Below are 19,234 nucleotides of genomic sequence, written 5' to 3'. Positions count from 1 at the left end.
GAAGGCATGGTTACAGGCAGAGAAGGCAGCTAGTCACAGTGCACCCACACTTAGGAAACAGAGTGAACAGGGCCTTTGCTATAAAGCCTTGAAGGCCACCTCCAGTGGCCCACTTCCTCCAGCAAAGGTTTACCTCCTAAACATTCCGCAACTTTCCCAGATTGTGCCACCAGCCCAGGATCAAGTGTCCAAACATGTGAGTCTATGGGAGAGAGTTCACATTCAAACTACAACTCTATACAGAATGAAATACATAAAATATCACATGACAACTAAGGAAATGTTTCTTAAGGACAGACTGTAATAGGCTGAGTATCTATGAAATAAACTGAAACACACAAATCAACAAAGTGCTAAAGTTAATATGCCAGTAAGAGGCAGGAAATAGAATAATAAAAATAACTTAGTCCAAATGAAGGGAGAAAGAGATGGGAAAAGCAAATTACAAGATCCACTTTGCTATACTCCCTTTCCTATTCGGGCCACCTCTGCTCTGTTAGAAGCTTAGCAGAATCCCAAATCCTAGAGCTTTCCCAGACCTGTCTTGGCTCCTTGCCTCCAAGACCTATGATCTTACTCAGCCTGACCTATCAGTCGGCCTGTTAGCCTATCAACCACCCAGCCCACCCTGCTGCTGTTCCAGAACTAGGAGCCATCAACCCCGTAACCTCAACTGAAAAGTTGCACCTATCCTTAGCTTAACTGAGAACCACTTCTTATAGCCCGTTTACACATCAACACAAAATGACCACAAAACTAAACGCCAAGTACTACGCAGCTGGGCCATAACTCACAAGTTGGGGAAACAGCAAAGATACAAATAACCACTCAACAAAGACGAGTTCACCTATCCACACCAAGAAACACTACCAACAACAAAAGTCCAGATGCTTAGAATCTTATCAAAAAAGCACAAACAATATGAATAAAAAGATAACATGTCTACTTCAGAAATTAGCACCCCATTATACATCAGAATCAAATCACATATCACCTTTAACACAGTGATAGTGGATAAATAGTCACACAGAGATGTAAAATAGCTGTAACCATCAAAATAAATTTGAAAAAAAGAACAAAATTTTAAGATTAACATGTATATTTTTCCAGATTTCAAATAAGATTAATCAAGACTGTAATGTTAGTATAAAGACAGCCAATAAAATGGAATAAAAGGTCCATAAATAGACCCACACATATTTAAAAAGTAGATACTTGACAAAGGTATAACAGAAATGCAAAGAAGAAAGGACAGCCATTCAGCAGATGGTGCTGTAACAATGGAACAGGTCTGCTGGGATAGTTAGAGTCAATTATTGACTGACAGAGCCTGGAATTAAGTAGGAGATACGCCTCCAGGTGAACCTTTGAAGCATTATCTAGATTAATGTTAGCTTCTAAGGATATCTATGAGGGATTATCTTGATTGTGGTAATTGATATGGGAATATGGGAAGACTCATCTCAATTGTAGGACCAAGGAATTGTGGTCAAGGAATCCTGAACTATATAATATGGAGAAGTAAGCCAAGAACTAGCATGCATTCACTGCTCTCTGCTTCCTGACTGTGGCTGTAATGTGACCAGCTGCTTCAAGCTCTACCACATTGACCCTTGAGCTGTAAACCAGAATAAACTCTTTTCTCCCTTAAATTGCTTCATCAGTGTATTTATCACAGCATCAGGAAAAAAACTAAAACATCTGCTTTAAAAAACAAAACAAAACAAAACAAAAATACATGATTTTGTTCAATACAGGATTAACTTGGAATTGGTTATAGACCTAAACATGAAACCTAAAACAATAAAACCTAGGAGAAAAATCTTTGTAACTAAAGTAAAGTTTTTGTAAACACAGACCAAAGCACATTTTAAAAAAGAAAAAAAAAAGGAATTTGTTCTTCAAAATACATTGTTAAAAAACAATAATTCATAGAAAATATTCATAAATCATATACTTGATTAAGGACTATGTATCCAGAACATAGAAAGAACACATAAAGAAAAATAATAAGAAAACAGCCACTTGATACTATAAAAATGACTGAAGACTCAAGCAGATACTTTTCCACAAAATATAGAAATAACTAATAAAAACATTTTTAAAGATCAATAAAGATAATAACTAGGGAAATGAAAATTAAAAATCACAATAAGATACCAGAACATTTCTACTAGAATGGCTGAAAATAACCATGCCAAAATAAAGATACAAAGTAACTGGAATTCTCATATACTGCTGGTGGAGACTGGAAAACAGTTTGGTAGTATCTTGGCTGATTTTCCTGGAAACTGGGAAACAGTTTGGTATATCTTAGCTGGTTTTTCTGTTGCTGTAATAAAATACCCTAACAAAAGGAACTTAAGGGGGAAAGGATTTATTGTGACTGACAGTTCAAGGATACAGTTGATCACATCAGGGAAATCAATGCAGAGGTAGCTTGGAGCAGCTGGTCACATCATCATCTACAATCAGAAGATAAAGAGTAGTGAATGCTGTGCTCAGCTCGCTTTTTCCTTCTTATAAGGTTTAAAACCTAAGCCCAGGGAATGGTGCTGCCCACTTTTAGTGTGGCTCTTCTCATCTCAATCTAATCAACATAATCCCTTACAACCATACCTGGAGGCTAAATAATCCCTCACAGGTGTGCCTGGAGATTTGTCTCCTGACTCCAGAGCCTGTCAAATTGACAATACTAACCATCACAGGTGGTTTCTTAAAAATGTGAACATGTGGCTAACATATGATCCAGACATCCCATTTTTAAGAATTTATCTAAGAGAAATAAAATTTCATGTCTATACAAAGCTTTGTACTCAAATTTTGCTGTAGACAAAAATAACCATCAATGGATAAATCCATTATGTTTATCCACATGACCTATGTATCAAATACATTACAAGATGGATATCTTAAAACAACTATGATGAAGAATCCAGACATAACAATACATACTGTATTATTTCATTTATTTAAAATTCTAGAAAACACAAACTAAGTTATTGTCAGAGCAAACAGAACAATGGTTATCTGAGGCTGTGAGAGGGAGAGGGTTGGAAAAAGAGATTATAACCAGCATCAGGAAAATAATGGATATGTTCATTATTTTGTTATTTTGATGGTTAATCATGGTTGTTGACTGGATCTCATTGAGACATATCTACTAGTAATGAGGTACACCTCTATGTGTGTCCGTGAGAGCATTTCCAGAGATAATTTGAAAATGAGGGTTCCATAGTCAATGGCTGATTCACTGAAGGTTCAAAGTTTGAATAGACTATTGGCAGGTGGTAGAAGGTGGGACCTAGTTGGAGAAAGCAGGTCACTGGGAGCATGTTCTAGAAAGATACACCTAGCCCCAGCCTCTTCCTCTCTCTCTCTCTGCCTGCGGTTTCCATGCGGTGAGCAGCTCTACTCCACTGGACACTCCATCATAAAGCTCTGCCTCACCATAGGCCCAGAAATAATATCACTAAGTGCCTGTAGAATAAAGCCTCTGAAACTGTGAACAAAAATATCTTTCCTCTACTTAAACTGTTCCCCTCAGGAAGCTGTCACAGAAAGAAAAGGCTAACCAACCCAGTTAATAATGATAGTTTTAGAGAACAGCTTCCCTGTCCAAACTATATCAAAATAAATACCTGAAATATGAGTAGTTTATTATATGCCAATTATACCTCGGAGACCCTGTCTCAAAAAAAAAAAAAAAAAAAAAAAAAAGTAGAAATAAACTCAAAATAGGAAAATAGAAAAAAAATTTCTTCTCTCCCCAGAGTGCTACTCAATAGCAATAGCTACTTTAAATCATAAATCATATCTCTCTTTTTGTCTTTTTGAGACAGGGTCCCCCTGTAGCCCGAGCTCACTATGTAGACCAGGAACTCACTATGTAGGCCAGGTTGGCCTTGAACTCACAGAGATCTGCCTGCCTCTGCCTCCCAAGTGCTAGGACTACAGGCTTGCACCACCATGCCCAGCTAAATCATATCTCTTTTAAAAAATATCTAAGGATTGCGTCCATAACTCAACATAATTAAACCTCTATTTCTTTTATCAATATATTTTTATCGAATTTTTGTGAATTTCATACATCTTAATCATATTTAGATGTCCTCCCCTAGCTACACCTCCTCATAGCCTCCCCTCCCCCACTGGATTTCATGCATTCTGTCATATATGTTAAGGCCTATTGAGTCAACTCTGTGTACCCAGATGTCATTTGATGTGATTTCATCCACTGAAGCCTGGTCAGCCTATCTAGCATCATTCCCTTAAAGAAGACCAACTCGCCCTCACTTAACAGTGATCAACTACTAATAGTTCCTTGGCTAAGGCTAGGGCCTGCTGCCCATTTTCCCAAGTCTGTGCTGGGTTTTTGTCTGGTTTGAGTCTGCATGGGTCTTATGCATGCTGTCACCATTGTTGTAAGTTCATAGGTGCAAGTTCCCAGCCACCTGGAAAACTGCTGCCTTGTGGTCATCCACCACCCTGGCTCTTACAGTCTTTCTGTCCCCTTTTCAGCAATGGTCCCTGAGCTCTGGGTGGGTGAGTAAACCTCTATTTCTTGATATTTGAATTTTAAACAGCATTTACTGACCTTTCAGTATGTGTGTGTACGAGAGAAAAATTTTCCAAGTACTATGTCTCCCTTCCAAACTCTGACCATGGAACCATTGAAATCTTAGTATTTCATTTTATAGTTTTCCTTCATCATCATTGAACAGTCATGTATCGCCTCTATGTGACAGATTTTATATACACAGATAGATGATAGATAGATAGATAGATAGATAGATAGATAGATAGATAGATGATAGATAGATAGATATAGATAGATAGATATAGATGATAGATAGATAGATAGATATAGATAGATATAGATGATAGGTAGATAGATGATAGATAGATGATAGATAGATGATAGATAGATGATAGATAGATAGATATTCCTCTAATTTCCAGAAAAACATTGTGAGATATTTACTATAAGAACCAAGATATTAATAGGCAATTTATCAATGTTGAAGTGTGGCGAAAAGATTCAATTCCAATAATTTGTATTCCAAGAACCATGCCGTCTTTATCTACCTTAAATATTACATCCTTATAATTAGCAACTTAAACAATTTCCCTAAAATCATATTGAACCCTTCAAATGCAGATATAACTCTTTTACCTCCTTTTATGTTGGATGAAGAACTCTAACATCACTGCATTTTCTTTTCTCCAAGCCTCTGTCCTAGCAAACTATCACGTGTCTTATAACTACAATTAATTTTAGAGGTATTGTCTATAAATTGATTTTTAAGCTTAAAAGTAAAAATCTTCACGTTAGCATTTGCAGGAAAATATTACTCATGGCAGACCCGTCGAGCCTGTATAGGAGATGCAACTTTGTCAAGGTCTTCATTAACATAAGCAGCAAAGCTTTGACAGGGTTAGGATAACAACATCTTCTCACATCACCTACCATGCCGCTGCCTCCGCTGCAAGTCACTCAGCTTCTGAGTCATTCTATCCTTAGAGGAGATTCGTGTCCTCCTGAAAGAAATTTTTCACAAAGCTGCTGATTTCCAGTTCTAACTTGGACAATGGTTGTCTATGCCTGCCTCAAGGCTGTTGTCTTATAACTTCATTTCATTACAAATCTGGGTAGGACTTTGTTCTTTGGAGCTGATGGCCTTCTCTTAGGTTTGCTAGAGGAATTCTTTCAGAATTGTGGGTCGTAAATGACCTGAGTTCTTGCATGCTTGAAAATGCCTCACTCCTGATTGATAGTCTGACGAGGTAGATAGTCTGACTAGTCGAAGGCATCCTTTCACATTTTCTTCTCTTTGGCATCTATAGTTGGTGATGGTCCATCCAGTGCCAATCAGTTTCTTGTTTCTTGGTGGATGACTTACCCTGAGATTTTAGGGTTTTCTTTTTATCCTTGTTGTCTAAAATGTCACTAGAACATGTCTTTGAGGTAGTTTTGTTCATTTATCTTATTTTGCATTTGCTGAACTCTTCTGATCTGAAGTCCCATGTCCTCACATCTGGAAAGTTGCCTCCAATTCTGTTTGTTGATTTTATCAATTTGAGCATCTTCTGGACATTAGGACATTTGGACATTTCTAAACTCAATTTTTCTCTCATCTTCATTTTTTTCCCTTTTAGGCTTCCTCTTAAATTCTAATTTGGCCAATTAGTTTTGTATCTTAAGAATTCTTTTGGGGGAATTGGAGAGATGGCTCAGTGGTTAAGAACACTGACTGTTCTCACAGAAGATCCAGGTTCAAATCCCAGCACCCATATGGCAGCTAACAACTGTGCGTAACTACAGTCCCAGGGGATCCAACCGCCTCTTCTGACCTCCACGACATTGCAAACATGGATGCACTCACCTACATGCAGGCAATACACACATACACATAAAATAAAAATAATAAATAAAATATTTTTTTAAAAAAAGAATTCTTTTGGTTTTAGTAGTTCTTTATCTTGGCAACCTATTTTTGTTCTACAAATGCTTTTCGTTGGATTTTTTTGTTCCTTATGAGGATACAGAAAGCATTTGCTTCAAGGATAGCTTCTATGTCCTAAATACCCATTTCCTCCAGGGTCAGTGCATTTGGCTCAACCTGATCTTTTTATCCTTATTTTTCCTCTGACTGTTTTTATGATCCTTGGTTTTTGATTCCTACTCATAACTGGGAAAGACTAGCTTCTTCAAAACAACTAGTTTTGCCTCATCCAGGTTTTGCCTTCTATTTACAAGGGTGCCTGTCACCGGCAGCCTTTGCTTTAGAATTTACAGCGAAAGGAAGAAATTAGTTGCTTTGATCCAAACTTTTCAGCGAAAGGTGAGAATGATCAACAATGATTATGCTCAGATAGGACACCACCCTTCTAGGCTCTTCCTCAAGAAGACTCTTTCAAAGGCAAGTCTCTTTGGTTTGCTTGAGCATATGGCACAGGGAAGGGAATGTGGACTATGACTCACAGTTATTCCACAACTGAATCTCTTGTAGCTCCCCTCTCCAACTCCAAGTTTTCAGTCTCTCTCTGGGTCCATTGCCAGGAAAAATAGCCTTGGCCCCTTCCATAGGCTTCTCTTGTGAATATGATTTAATCTGCTAATACAATTCCAAGTATTTCCACTTTTAAGACGTTTGTCTAAGTCACTAGTTCTCCCAATGCTCCTGCTTCTGAACCCTGTGGTATCTTTAATTTATTACTCTTCATTCTGCTTCTAACATTTTTATGGGCCATGAGGGGGAAAAAGGATTTATATGTGTATCTATCTGCCACCTTGAGCAAGTGTTCCCATTGCACCTTTAGGCATCTTTGTAACACCTTCCTTATTTTGAAGCAAAAATCTTACAGCTTCTCCATTGGGTCACAGGGCCATATGAACAATTTCTTAATTTCTCTTCTACTTGTCAGTTCCCCAAATACTGGAGACTAGTTTTATATCCTCCTATCCTCTCCAGGTTAAATGTTTTTGTTCTATTAACCATGGAGCTCTAAAAGTTTGGTTCTGTCATTCAGATAATTTTTTTTTTTTGAATTTCTTCCACCTTCATGAAATAATTCAAAGTCATACGTAGGTACCAGTGTCAGAGGCTAGTTCAGGGTAACCTCATCTTCTCTGTTACAGAAGAATCAGGAGAGACCAGCAGTCAAAGTCAGGTGAGGAGAGGAAGTTTTTTTGGTTTTGTTTTTGTTTTTTTACAGTAGCAGGACTGACACCCAGATCATCCCATAAAGGTGTCAGCCCCTTGCTCAAGTTTTTGGGGACCTTTATACTTTTATGTGAGGAATGCAAGCAATGGCAAATATCAAATATGTGATGATTAAGTAAGTGGTTTACAGGTAACATATGGTCACAAAGTTATAGGAATGTGACAGTTTTGGAAAACAAAGACTTCTACCCTGGGGGAGGGGGAGTATTCCCGTTTGCCTCTCCATTCTTATTCCTTATCTTATCTTGGACTTTTCAGGGTCCAAAGTTCTTAGCAACCATTCAGGGTTTCATCAACATCACATTGCAAGTGCTTTAAGCAACTCTTCCAGGCCTTTACTTTCTACCATATCTCTACCACATCACATGTCCATACCAGTGTAGTTACTCTAACGTCTCTGTCTTAGACAGACAAACTTAATGCTGTACCACCAGCTGCTGTGAAGAAAGACTGTATACACCAATGACGTATTTAAAAGCCATGAAACTGGGAAAATAGAATTTCTACCTTAGACTTCCCATGCTACTAGCATAGCTTCTAACTTATATACATGGTTATTTTTAATCTCTTGAATAAAAAGAAGGTAGAATTTTCTAGTTTTAGTCATTTGGTAAAAATGTACCTTGTACTGAGGACCAAGTTAAGAATAAATTATTCTAAAATTAATGGAAACATGCATTAAATTTGCTATATATTGTTTCAGTTATATGAAATGCAATTTCGAAACTCCGACATTTTTTCATGAGTCCAGATGAACAATTTTATAAGAGTTTTGATTGTTGTGAGTCATTACTAACTTAAATATATATAACACTTAAAAATTCTTACAAAGGGGCCAATCACAGGTATATTAACCCAAAACAGCACAGTTATGGGGATATTTTATTACAGCAAAGTTTTAAAAATTAGTAAAATATAGCTGGGCATGGTGGTACATACCTTTAATCCCAGGACTTGTGTGGCAGAGGCCAGTGTATCTCTGTGAGTTCAAGGCCAGCCTGGTCTACATAGGGAGTTCCAGGCCAGCTGGAGCTACAGGGAGACCCTGTCTCAAAAATAGACCTCCCAAAAAATTAAGTAAAATATTATCTAACAAAATTAATGGTGTACTTCTCAATTATCATAAAGATTTTTCTGATACTTGGACTTTCCTTGACTATTCTCTGCCCCTAGGTTCCTGGAAAGGCAGATTTCTAAATTAAAATCAAATTGGTTTTTGGCTACAGTCATGTGTAAGGAGGGAAAGATTTCTCGCAACTGTATTGAAAAAAAAAAGACGACAGATTTTGGAGGAATTAAAAACAAGTTCTCATTCACTTGTTTCTTTAGGTTGTGTGTACGTATTAACAAGCATTATGGCATCTTTATGTGCTAAACAGCGATTCAACGGCACACTGGAAAAACTTGCTCTCTCTGTTCTCATGGCTATTGCGTGGGTGCAAGTTACAGATTCAAACTTGTTAAAGAACTTTTTTTGGTTCAGAAAAGTAGGCTCAGACACACTCCAAGTGTGTGCCAGCCTGTAGAAGCAAGAAGCTGAGCATCCTTTCCATTCTTGGGGCAAAAAGGCTATGTCAGTAACATTTCTGGAATGTTAACTATGAGGATTCAGACAGGACAAGTTAGCTGCAAGCCATGAGGCCATCTCCGGAAAATCACTTGGTCCTGCTACCCTTACGTCCCCCAATCAATGAGAATGGAAAGTATTCCAGTTTCTGTAACTGTGTGGTGCCTGGTATGCCCCATGTAGGTGACCCTTTGGGTCTCCCACCTTTACAACTGGATCTGTATGAGTCTCATTAATCACATGCCCCTGCCCTGGATAGCTATTTTTAGTTCGCAGCGCGGCCATGCACTTTCGCACTTCTTTTTCTTTGCCTGATGTGCCCCTTGTCCTTGCTTACCAGGAGCCCTCCTGCTCAGGTTTCAAGGCTCAGCACAGCAGCTTCCTAGGGGAAGACTTCTCTGGCTTCGTGGGCGTTTGGCTCTTTGGAGTTGTAGCAACAACCCTGAGGAAAGACAGACCAGGAAGTGGATCTCTGTCTTTTCCAGGCGTGTCGTTATGAAAACTTTCTGAACCTTACTGGTTTCCCACCTAAAAACACTGATATTTGCCTTGCAGAGTTGTTTTGATAGGAAAGATAAAATCCCTTAACAGAGAGGTTGGCATAGGGACAGCACTGAGTACTAATTTCCACCTCCTCCTCTTTCATTGCACTTTTGAATGGCATGAACTTAACATCTCCTGTGTAGATTAACCACAGTCTATATTGTGAAAAGCTTTCAGATAACAATACCATAGAGTTTCAAATTAAAACCGGTAAATGAGTTTTACTTACAAAGATCCTCCTTCACATAGTGGATGACACTAGATTAGAACGATGTTTTACTTGAAGTGTGTGCATATGATGTGTTCAAAGGTTCTGATCAAAAGACAGCACTGGGTCGCAACCTATAAATTTTACAGAGGTCAACGTTATATACTTAGGAATCAGATCTGCTCTTGCACCTACAAACTCACAGGTAGGCCAAGAACAATACAATTCATTGATAGCAAACACTTTTTCAAGGACAATAGTAAGACAGTTGTAACAAATGTTAAATATAATAAGTATTTTTTTTTTTCAAACCTTTCATACCTTCAACATTTTGCAGATATTCAACACTCCTTCAGGGCACTGAGACTCAGATGTCTCAATTTCCAGACCCATAGGCAGGAGTCTTTCTGTCTCATTCCAGTAGAGCCATGCTGGCGGTGCTGGCTGGCTTTTTGTTACTGCTGTTTGCTTGTTGTTTGTTGTTGATATGAGGATGGGGAACATGGAGAAGCACTAAACAGGCCAGAAGTTTTTGTGCCTTTCCAAGTAATTTTTGTTTCCCACAATCTGCATTTTTTTGGTCAAGTTTTCACTCTGTTTTGAGAAGTTTGGGGATTACCAGTGCCTTGCTCAGCTACACTCACCAAGTATTTATAAACACAGTGATTAAAAGCTCAGTCTCTGGAGTAAAAAGCCTGGGTTCCAATTCCTGCTACCACTTATTAGTTATAAAACCTGGAGTGAGTTCATTACATCCTCTGTGTATGGACTGAATGCTTGTGTTACACACACAGACACATAGACACACACACACACACACACACACACACAAACACTTCCTCTAATAAAGCTCCAACTCCTGGTGTGATGGTACTAGCAATGGACACCTTTGATAGAAAAAGATTCAGAATCGATCAGGAACGTAGGGCTCCCATTTCCTTCTTCTCCCCCTTCCCCCCTCTTTTGCTCTGTCTCACTTTGCCATGTGAAAACATAGCAAGAAGGTGGGCTATGAACACCAGGAAGAAAGCTCTCACCAGGAAACAAACCTGTCAGACCTTGGTCTTGAACTTCTACCTTCTGAAATAGATGGCAGAAGCTCTAGCCAAAGAAGACTCTATGGTTTAGCTTCTTATCTGTAACACGGGTCACAACGGTGTCTACATGTGAGTCAACAGGGAGCAGTGCCTAGCACAGAATTAGTGTGTTATCTCCGAGATGCAATGGAGGAACAAAGGCACTCAACAAATATTCAGTGGATGAATAATGCAAAACCATAATAAAGCCAAGCCAATAATATAGATTTTGGAACCCAGGTGGTTTCTATGAATGACTGATATCAGGGAACAAAAATTTAAACATTCTTATGATTAAGCCTCAACAACATGCTCATTTGCCTGAAGGCAGAAACAAAAAGAAATAATGAACTCATCTGCCTAATGTCACAAAACACTTCAGTGAAAGTAAGCCAAGTAGCTCATGCACAGTGTTCCATTTCCAACTTGGCTGTGGTGTGAATTGCTTTTTTTTTTATTAATAAGCTTATAAACTGTTTAATTATTATCCAAATACATTGACTTTCCAGTGAAGTCATGTTTGGAAATATACATATCAATATTTAGGCAACTCAAAACTATAAGAAAATCTTAATACTGGTCATCTGAATTCTGTCTCAAAATTGAATTCATGTGATACAAAATTTAAGGGGAAACATCTGAGTTAGACCATTATTTTACACTACACTTTTAGAAAATGAATGCAGGGCAAAAGCAATTTGAGATACTGTCATTAAAACCATTGGTGGTGCCAGGGACTTCTAACCACTGTGGAAAGTTGTAACTCTAAATAAAACTCAGAAGCATAACAGCAGTATTTACATCTGACTATAAAACATGATTGTTTTGTTTGTTTGTTTGTGTTTGTTTGTTTGTTTGTTTGAAATAGGGTCTTGCTTTGTAACCCAGGCTGGTCTTGAACTCACAGCAATCCCCCTGACTCAGCTTTCTGCATGCTATGATTACAAGCATGCACCATTATGCCTGGCTTAAGAACATAATTATTTTGAGATCCAGTTTTAAATACTGATATTTTCTTTTTAAAGTTCTTTTTTTAATGTGTTTTTTTTTTAAGCATCTCTATCTGAAGCATTTTTTTTTTTAAGAGTAAATGCAAACAGTTGAGCAAATCAAAACTAGCAGAGAGGACTAAAGACTGAAGAGGGCTGGCGGGCAAGGCTCTCAAGACCATCAGCTCCTTGTTTTATTTCCCTAGAGGTGATGAAATAAATACTAGGAACTGTAAATACTTAATCAGTATAAAGAAAGGCCTTTCCAGAGATCATCACAGATAACAGTCTTCTCTGTGAAGGCCAGGAGAGGTTGTTCTTTTAACAACTGATAAAAAACAGACTACTGACCAGGAAAGCCAGAGAGAATGGTGAAGTCATTCTCTAAAATACGTAAGGGAAACTGGATGTGGTGGCACATACCTGTAATCCCAGCACTTGGGAGGCTGAGGCAGGAGGGTTGTGAGTTTGAGTCCCATCCAGGCTGCATAGTGAGTAGCCTAGGCCAGCCTGAGTTACAGAGTAAGACTCTGCCTCAAACAACCAAGCAACATCATCAAAGAATGTGATAAACAGAAGCTCCTTCAGTGGGAGGACAGCAACACAGCTGTTATTCTATCACCCTCCAGCATCCCTGAACAAGCCACAATGCCTCCACAATACGCTGTATACAACATACATATGTACTATAGACACATACACATAAATATTAAAGCAAACACTTCTTTTGGCTCTCAAAAGTAATGACTGCTATGGTGAGACTGAGTGTTTATTCAAAAAGTCTTTTATAGACAGATGTAAAGTTGTCTTAATTTTTATTAAATGGTGAAATAGGTACTTATTGTAAACGTTCACCTTGATAAAGAAAGGAAAGTGCAAGTATGAGTTGCGTGCCCTTCGGCCCCATTCCCTCGGTGTTGTCTTAGCAGCAGGTTATATGGGTGACGGATGGCTCCAGATTTGTCACTTTGCTGCCCTCTGCATCAATTTTTCTTCCAATGGTTAATGTTGGTTGTCAGTGTGACTGGATTGAGAGACACATATAAAACTGGCAAAACACATCTCCTGGTGTGTCTGTAAGAGAGTTCCGAGGGAAGAGTGGCATTTAGTGCATGGAGCTGAATCTAGAAGGCTCTCCCTGAATGTGGGCAGCACCTGTCGATAGGCTGGAAGCCCAGATGGGACGAGAAGCAGCAGGGGAGGTTGGGACGTTCGCCCGCCTCTCTCATGCACCCAGATGCACCCAGCTCTTCTCGAGGAGGTACATCTTCCAATGCTGCCAACCCCTTGGGCATTCCACTCCAGATTCTTCAGCTTTGAATGTGGGTTCATACTAGTGATTCTCTGGAAGGCTTGCAGGGCCTTGGCTCAGCCTGTGGCTGCCTTATTGGTCCTTCTTGTTCTGGGATTGCCAGTTTCTTAGACTGAGCTGCTCCTGGTTTCCCTGGCTCTGTAGCCTCCACATGGCAATTATGGGACTATTTAGCCTCTGATTGTGCAAGCCAATCTAATAAATCCCTTATAAGTATAGAATTATATATTCATTCTATTGGATTTGTTCCTTTAGAGAGCCCTGCCTATGACAGATCAAGATTAAGGTGTCAGTGGGCATGCACTCCTTCCACCTCCTATTTTGATGGCCCTTAGATCTACCTGGAAAATCCAGAACATCCCCATCTAAAAGACATCTGATTCACAATTCATTCCATCTTCAGCTTTCACCCTCATTTTGTCCTGTGCTTTCATCAGCTCTGGCTGCCATCATAAAATGCTACTGGTAGTTTAAACAACAGAAATTGGTTTCCTCATAGTTCCAGAGGCTGGGAGTCTAAGATCGAGATGGCATCAGAGTTTGTTTCTGTGGAGTGCCATTCCTCAATTTGTATACATCACCATTACCTCTGTAACCTTATGTAAATTTCCTCTGTGTGTCCATGCTCTGGTGCTCTGGGGTCTGTCTGTCCTCATCTTGTAAAGACACCAGTCATATCAGATTAACATACCACTCCTTTCAATAAAAGTCCCATTTCCAAATAAGGTCACACTGGGGGCTAGGACTTCAACATATAAAGTTGAGGAGGACACAGTTCAATGCATAATGTCATATAACCTAATAATATTCACAGGTTCTGGAGATCAGAAAGGACACGAGTATCTTTAGCAAAGCCCCAGTGGTAATAACGTTGCTGAGGGCAAATGAGGGAACAGTGGTGAGACCAAGCTCAGCCGGGTGAACAGGAAGAGGAAGACATCTGTAGGACAGCTGCACTCTGACTTTTGCTTCCTAAATGGTGATAATAGAAGCTTGGACTACTTCCAAGCTGAACCAGCCTTTTCTGGCATGAGCTCAGGGGATGATCAATAGCAGCACTTACTCAGAGTAAATGGTAGAAGTGGCCATGGTGCCAAGCCCTCTAGACCATAGGGCAATGACAGTTGCAACACTGTAGTGACGCACGGGTGACCAGAGGTTAACCTGAACACTATTAAATAGTGTTGTGCTAAGTAGATCCTGGTCAGGGGTCAATGGGTCAAGCACTCTATGCTGGGTTTTAAAATCCTCATTTCAAGATAACATAGCACATGAAAGAGGTAAGAAATAAGCACAGCATGCTACTTGTTATAAAGGAGTATGACCGTGAAAGGTCTAGAAAGAAGCTGGTTCCCGGAGCAGTAAACAGCTCGTATCTTTATATTCACTTCTTATCATTCATGAAGGTCATCGGGTTAATCAGTCTATTTATTCATCAGCTGTGTTGAGACACATAGGGATGTGGCCATCTTGATCAAAAGGCCTCACTGTTTTCAAGAGAAAGTAATTGGCAGAGGGTGTAGGAGATTTGCAGACGCCCAGGCTGAAGGGAGACAGCAAGTACCTAAAACATGAAAACAACTGAACGGCAGCTTCCATCCGTCTTGTCACTACCAGGATCCTCCTGCTGCTGCTGGCCACTCATGGGATAAAGTGCTGGAAATGTAAAATCAAGGAGATTAAGATGAAAGAAAATGCTTTCTATCCTTCTGCCCCACCAAACATGCAAATGCAGTACTAAAGAGTTAGTAAGCTGTACTGATAGAACGTTTATATTGGTTCCTAAAAAAAGCAATCTACTTGAACCTTAACCAAGATCTAGTGTCATCACATCTTCAACACATTCTAGGTGTCAAGACCAGAATTCAAGTAATGCATATTGAAATACAGAGACAACTCTTTAACTTCTTAGCTATAACCAGGGCAGACATTGCTAATCGATCACAGCATGATTTCCTAATGATCCCTGAGCAAATGCCAAGGCAGGATTCTAGGTAGTCACCACTAAGTCTCCAAAGGTTGGCTTTAGAAATGATACATGTCACTTTTGCAACATGTAACATTTCTAATTTTTTGCTTCCTACTGGCTTTATTTCCTCCAAACATACATAACCCTCAATCATAAATAGCTGTGGAGCATTATTTTATGACAGTGCTATTCAAGGCAGTAGGAAACAGAGTCAACAAAAACTAGCATAATATTAATTACAGTTATTTTGCTTATCTAGTTCCTCCAAATTGAACTGTTCACTCCTGAAGAGAGGAGAAAGACCTCTAAGTCCTGAACGCTCAGGAAACTTATGAACTCCATGGAGCACATAAACTTTCCCAGATTCACAAAGACTCTCTTCAAGATTATATAAGCAGAGTGTCTGTGACCTTCTTCCTCACATATGTCGCCTGGATCCTCCCCAAGCACTTCATTCACTCACTGGCTGATTTATACTGAAATCCAGTTTTGTTCCAAAGTCTGTGCTAGTCACTAGAGATACCATAAGAAGAAAAGGCAATCCTCATGAAACCTAAGGATTGAGAATTAATAACCATCCTGATGCTGGAGTGTAAGGTCTATGGAAGTGAGTATTGACATGAACAAAGGAGACCACAGCAGAAGCAAGTTGATCAGTCTGAGCAGGGCTGAATGAGGTGGGGACCAGGCAGGGCAGATGAAGCACTGGCTAGCGGAAATCTAAAACCAGTCAGTCATGGGCCAAGAAGAGAACTGTGTTCCAGGTCACAGAAACTGGATGTGAGAAACTAAAGCCGAATGGACCAGCATGGCTCAGCAGGACCCTGAGTATACTGCCTCTCCATTTCGAAAGTTCTCTATCCAGCACACATACATCCTCTTCTATTACTTTATACCCTTCTATTTACCTTTGAATAATATAATGGGTTTAAAAAATACCATCATGGAAGCTGGATAAATGGCTCAGAGGTTAAGAGTACCAACTGCTCTTACAGAGAACCCAGGTTCAGTTCCCAGTATCCACATGGCAGATAACAACCATCTGTAACTCCAGTTCCAGGAGATCCGAAGCCCTCTTCAGACTTTGGAGAGTATTGCTCAACATGGGTGCACTTATGCCTGGTGTGGCGCATGCCTTTAATCCCAGCACTCAAGAGGCAGAGGCAGGTGGATCTCTGTGAGTTCAAGGTCAGCCTGATCTACATAGAGTTCCAGGCCAGCTGGGGCTATAGGGAAACCCTGTCTCAAAAATACAAAACAAAAAAACAAACCAAAACAAAACAAAAACCAAAACATGGGTGCACTTACATACATGCAGGCAATACATTCATACACATAAAATACAATTTTTAATTATATTATTAAAATATAAATACTCTGTGAAAATTGGTTTTAAAAAGATATAAGAATATTAAAATTATATTAAAAATAGGTACTGTCTGGACTGGAGAGAAGGTTCAGTGGTTAAGAACACTGACTGCTCTTAGAGAGGACCCAGGTTTAGTTTCCAGCACCCACATGGTGGCTAACAACCATCCGTAACTCCAGTTTCAGGGGATCCAACACCCTCTTCTGACCTTTGTGGGTGTTGCACATGGTGCACTTACATACATGCAGGCAATACATTCATACACACACACACACACACACACACACAAAATAAATAAATAAAACCAAAACAGGTACTGTATTAGTTACTTCTGTTCTGGTGACTGAACACCTAACAAGAAGCAGCTTAAAAGAGGAAGGGTTTATTGGGTTATAGTTTGAGAGTATGGTCCAACAGGGCAGAGAATACACAGTGGCAGGAAGGTGAGGCAGCTGTTCATACTGTTTCCATGGTCAGGAAACAGGGACTACTCTAGTGCTCAGTTCACTTTCTCCTTTGTATTCAATCCAGGACCCCAGCCCATGCAAAGGTGTCACCCCATTTCGAATGTGTTTTCCACCTCAATTAACCCAATATAGAAAGTGCCTCATAGACATGCCAGAGGTTTGTTTCCATGGTGATTCTGAATCCCATCAAGTTGACAAACCAGATAAACCATGGTAGCTACTTATCTTAATAGCGTATTTTCTTCTAGTCATTTTTCTGATGCCAGTTCTCTGCTTCTGCCTATTTTTGGTAAGGAGGGCAGTCAGTTTTTGTGTCTTACTTTGGGAGGGAATGTGTTTTGTTATTTTGGGGCATTTCCAATTTGTTTGCTTCAAATTACGTAAATGAATTTTAATTTACTAAGCAATCCCCAGTTGATTATACAAGTATTTTCCCAAGTTTTTGCTAGTAGACATGATTATGTTGACCATGAGTTGTATGCACATCATGAATTATTTCTGATGACGTCTTCTTGGGGTCAATTGTCAGGTAACCACAAGTGCAAATTTCTAAAGCTCTAGGGCAACTGTCAAGGTAGCTTTCAGAAAATTCTGCTCTAGTTACCCTGTAGCAGCATCTAATGAGTGCTTTGTGTGGTCACATGATTTTGGAAACATGGATTTTGATTACTGATACTTCACTGGTTAAAAATAAGCTTGTTGCTTTTATTTACATTATTTTGATTTGCAACTATGTCAATGTGTTTCTCGTGTAACTTTTTAGAATAGATTTCTATTATTTTCTTAGCTTCTTAGTGTTTTTCTTATTGCCCCGAAGTGCCCTTTCTAGCTCACATTACATCTGTGAAACTTGAAGTTTTATAGGCAAATAGTCTTCTCAGATTTGGATGGTAAAAGCCTCTGAGACTCAAGTGTGAAGAGTTGGTCCACACCCCCCCATACCCTGCCTCACCTACTTCCTAAGCAAACCTATGATCTGGGACCATTTTTATTCCTATCAGCTTACTCATCCCTTACTTCTGCCGGGCACACAGTACACTTCCCTCCTTGTAAAATTGTCAACATTTGCACGTGGCTCTCTTCTAATTTTTCTCCACAAGAAATCAGAATGTCTGTTCAAACGACATTTCATTGACCAATGGCTTTCTGTGTAGTCACAACAAATTCTGGGTCCTCACCTGGTCTGCACAGTCCTGCATAGTTTGGCCTTGTTTTGGCCCATCCAGGAACAGGAGTTTGTGTCAGGTCTTGGAGCCCAAGCTTCTGGATATTTGTCTTCCCAAGCCTTAGAACACTTACATCCTGCATTTATAACCTTCTAGACCAAGACAGCTGTTATGAAGGAGCTGGGACAATGCCACACATTTGAGGAATCCACAGGATGATGCCGCTTTCCTTTCCAAGAGTTACTCTTCACTTCCTCATTCTGCTTTGTTAGGCCAAAAATTATACATGGAGCATCATAGATGGTTGGATGATCAGATTAATGAACAATAACATCTGCACAAGAATAATTCTCTTCTCTTAGAATGTCCCTTCACTCTGTACCTATCTGCATTGTATTGAGATTTTGCTGGAAACCCACCTGTTTGAAGCTTTCTTATCCAGCAGTAAAACAAATGACCTTCCAAAGAAACAAAATTCTCAAGGTCAGGGATCTACTTTCTTCTCTTCCTTTTATATTATCATTATTATTATTATTATTATTAATTTTTTTGGTAAATCAAACATACCAAATCAAAATACAAGTTTTCTCTTTCTATTACACCTTATCTGGAAACCCACCTGTTTGAAGCTTTCTTATCCAGCAGTAAAACAAATGACCTTCCAAAGAAACAAAATTCTCAAGGTCAGGGATCTACTTTCTTCTCTTCCTTTTATATTATCATTATTATTATTATTATTATTAATTTTTTTGGTAAATCAAACATACCAAATCAAAATACAAGTTTTCTCTTTCTATTACACCTTATTTGAAGTTTCTTTTTCCGTGGTTCGTTACCTGAT

The sequence above is a fragment of the Nannospalax galili genome, unplaced genomic scaffold, assembly GCF_000622305.1.
Source record: "Nannospalax galili isolate Female #2095 unplaced genomic scaffold, S.galili_v1.0 scaffold463, whole genome shotgun sequence".
NCBI classification, from domain to species: domain Eukaryota; kingdom Metazoa; phylum Chordata; class Mammalia; order Rodentia; family Spalacidae; genus Nannospalax; species Nannospalax galili.
This window is presented reverse-complemented; position numbering follows the sequence as displayed.